Source organism: Mandrillus leucophaeus, unplaced genomic scaffold, assembly GCF_000951045.1.
Source record: "Mandrillus leucophaeus isolate KB7577 unplaced genomic scaffold, Mleu.le_1.0 Scaffold382, whole genome shotgun sequence".
Taxonomy (NCBI): Eukaryota; Metazoa; Chordata; class Mammalia; order Primates; family Cercopithecidae; genus Mandrillus; species Mandrillus leucophaeus.
Genome location: NW_012104054.1, coordinates 2,110,941 through 2,114,704, shown reverse-complemented (window position 1 = coordinate 2,114,704; position 3,764 = coordinate 2,110,941). Strand labels below are relative to the sequence as shown.

At 42.5% G+C, this 3,764-nt stretch overlaps 1 long non-coding RNA gene across 1 annotated transcript; it reads left to right on the top strand.

Annotated features, from left to right (window-relative positions):
• The first annotated feature begins 138 nt into the window (after positions 1 to 138).
• On the top strand, positions 139 to 3,487 carry LOC105547260. The gene is made up of 3 exons (XR_001007200.1): positions 139 to 602; positions 2,818 to 2,998; positions 3,369 to 3,487. It is a non-coding gene; the product is annotated as an uncharacterized LOC105547260 (long non-coding RNA).
• Positions 3,488 to 3,764: the final 277 nt, after the last annotated feature.

Genomic DNA, 3,764 nt, shown 5'->3' with positions numbered 1-3,764 from the left:
AAGGGCGGGCGGGTCCCGGAGGTGAGTGCGGGATGTGGTCTGCGTGCGGACGTCGGGAGGGGCCGCTGCGGGCGGAGCGAGCCATTGCCCGGCTCATCTAGCTCTCTCTTTGACTGCGAAGCCCCTCCCTCCGCGCGCATCTGCTCCCGAGTCCCCAGCCCCGTCCTGAGGCGTGCAGCCCCCGGGGTCGTGGCTAGGGGCGCAGGGCCCACAGAGGGGAGGTCCGGGTCGATGGCGTAGGCAGAGTTGGAGCCCTGGGTTGCCAAAGCGTCGCAGCTGAGAAGCAGGAGCCGAGGCTAGTACTGGCGGGGCGGGGCGGGGCGGGGCGGGGCCGAGAGCGAGCATCTCCATCCTCAGTTTCCTCGACTTGCGGCAACGGCACAGCTGGGTGCAGTTCGGACCTCCACGCCTCAGCGAAGGACTGCTGTCCCCCAGGCAGCTTCACTAACCCGGTGCGGAGCACTTGGCGACGCCTCCCTGCCCATCTCATGTCTCTCGGCTCATCGCTGCTCTGGGCACCGGCTGCCTCTTGGCTGGCGCTGCTGTCACACGGTGGACTGTTCTGGCCTTACTGAGCTGCCGTTTGGGGACATCAGATTCAGGTCGTATGGGGAGAAACGAGTGTAACTTTACAAGGTGTGATATGGAGACCCTGGCCTGTTGCCCATTTCTGCCGGATCGAAGGCCACTAGGGTGGTGATAAGAGGGGTTCCGAGGCAGGATTTATGCAACATTTGTGCAAAATAGTAAATTTTATTTGCTTTTCATGATTTACGTTAAAGGGGGATTGTTGCCACTTTTCCCAAAGATAAAGAATCACACTGCTCTGGTGGGCCTACCCCCTCCTCACTGTGGTTAATTATCATTTGGAACATCAGGGTATATTTGAAACTGGCAGGACTCCCAGACCCTGATAATTGTCTGAGTGGAGGCAGCAGCATACCATTTCTCTGTAGTGTTTGGGTTCAGCTTTTCTTTGACTTTGTTTAGTTTTGTTTTTTTTTTTTCCCATGTCTGTTATCCTCACAATCTCTTTGGGGCTGGTAGAGTGCTGTTATTTGTTACTGAGAAAGGAAATGAAGGGATAAATCACTGAAGTGGGGATAGCTGTCCCCATTGCCCAGGAATTGGGTTGTCCTGCCCCGACAATTTAAGTTACAATTCAAACATGATTTTGAAAAGGCCATCCTTTTACCAACTGAAACGAATAACAGCCCCTGGCCACTCTATGCTAGTGGTTCTCCCACTTGGCTGTACGTTGTAATCATCTAGGGACCTTTTTAAAAAAAGCTGCTTCTTGGGCCTATTCCCACAGATTCTGATTTAATTGGTTGAGTGGGGCCCAGTTATTTGTATTTTAAAAAGCTTCCACGATGATGATTAATGTTCATGCAGGGTTGAGGACCACAACCTATCAATGTGTTCAATATTTTAAAAATAGCACTTAGTACGATGTGACTTACATAACTGATTTTATTACTTCTCCACCTGCCATGTAACCTCCATGAATACATGGGGCCCTGCTTTGGAAGAAGGGCAAGGGAAAGTCCAGATGAGTCAGCACTTTGGGCATGTGAGGCTGGGGGACATGAAGGAGGAATGGAATCTGTGGAAACAAGTCCTGCAGACTAGTGCCCCTGCTTCATCTTTTTTCAAGGATTGACCCTATTTGGTTAACCTGTCATTGTTGGGGTCCTGGATGGGTCTCCAGTTCTTCATTCTTTAGATCCTGCCCTGTTTCATGGTCTTACTCAGCATCCTATGAAATACAACGACTCTTTGCAAAGTTTGAAATATAAGCAGTTAAGTGTAGATACTTTCCATGTAAATCTGTGCTTTTGTCTCTTACTATTCTTCTGAAATATATATTCTGAATTAAAGTTCCAGAGACTTGCTGTGACTAGTACAATTACATTTATGTGGCTAACAGGTCAGAGTATTTAGGATAGGGACTGCCTCAGAAACTGGACAGTTTCTATGCAGTTGTCCTCTAATATATTATCTTTGTGAAATGGTTGCCTGAGAACATTAGCTCCCCAGAGGATAGGGTTGCTGTCTCATTTTCTTTGTTTAGTATTGAACTCAGGAATTTCATTTGTGTTACTGACAATTATAATTCCAAATGATGTAAGTGACTACTTTGTAATTCTCTTGTGAGATGGGGGTAGGAATCCTAATGGCAGTCTGGAGTTGTTGTTACAGACCTTAAAGAAGTTAGATTGGCCACTATGAGTCCTGAATATGGAAGTAGGCTTAATAAAAACTTGGCAGAACACTTCCAACAAATTCTGGGTTCCACATGTAAGGCAGAGCATGCATTTAACTTTTTGCTTGTCCTTTGCACGTATTAATAAAAATAAAGCATGAGTAAGTGGTGGTCTGACATTTGAAAACAGGATCACTCAAGTTTAGATTCCTTGAATAATAACTTTTAGATCTGTACAGATACCCCTTTTTTTCTGTAGGGGAAAACAAAATCATTGGATCATTGAACTACAAAATTATAATAGTTTTTAAGAAAAATAACATTTGGAGCTTTTATCTTTGGTTTATATTTTTTCACTTATATTGCTATTTATAAAGTTTTGACCTTCTGCCAAGGTCTGAGAGTGATTTACCAGGTTGAAGTTAGTGTATTTAAATAGACAATTACTATTTTTTATTAGTAAGGAAAAGGAAACGTTCCTATGCCCACTCCTCCCACTGTATCATGTATAACTCTCTGCCTGTAAAATTGAACTCTTAATTTCTAATGTTTTTCTTTACTTCATTTTCAATATCTTTAACCTTTATATCATATACATATTTTTGTTGCAGCAAGAAGAATTGTATAAAAATGAAAAAAACATTGATGTGTGCTTCAAATGTGGCATGAAAAAAATAAGGACCTCTGATCAAAATTGGCTGAGTTCAGAATTTCATGCTGGAAGGAATGTTAGATGTAACTTCTAATTTCTAGTTCCAGTAAACATCTCTTCTTGGAAAATTTCCAAAAGAGGTAAATTACATTGAATTATATATTTTTATTTTTTTGGTTAATCTGAGGAACTTTTTTCTAGAGTCATTCCCTGCCAACACTGTTGTTCTTACTTGATTTTAAGGCTCCTTGCAAATAGCTTTTTTGTTATAATGCGTAGGTTTTATGTTTATAGGAAAATACCAGAAACTTGTTATAGTTTGTTGTTTACACTACAGTCACCTCGTGCTGTGAATTAGGTTTCTTCTTTTACTTAGAAATCTTTCAGTTTAAGTTGAATTGATTTCACAGATATGATTTAATGCTCTGTTTCTCCTATGTCTCATCTTTAATTTTTACTTTTAGAAATTGGTTTTATTCTTTATTTTATTTATTTATTTTTTTGAGACAGAGTCCTGCTCTGTTGCCCAGGCTGGAGTACATTGGTGTGATCATGGTTCCCTGCAGCCTCGACCTCCCAGGCTCAAACAATTCTCCTACCTCAGCCTCCTGAGTAACTGAGACTATAGGTGCGTACTACCATGCCCAGCTAATTAAAAAAAAATTTTTTTTTGTAGAGTTGGGCTCTCACTATCTTGCCTCGGCTAGTCTTGAAGTCCTGATCTCCGCAATCCTCCTGTCTTGGCCTTCCAAAGTGTTGGGATTACTGGCGTGAGCCACCATGCCTGGCCCAGCTTTATTCTTTATATTTGTGATTTTCATTTCCCAGTGAAAAATTAGGACATACAGATAAAAGAGAAGACAAAAACTGCCTAGAGGTGACAACTATTAAAATTTTAGTGCGTAT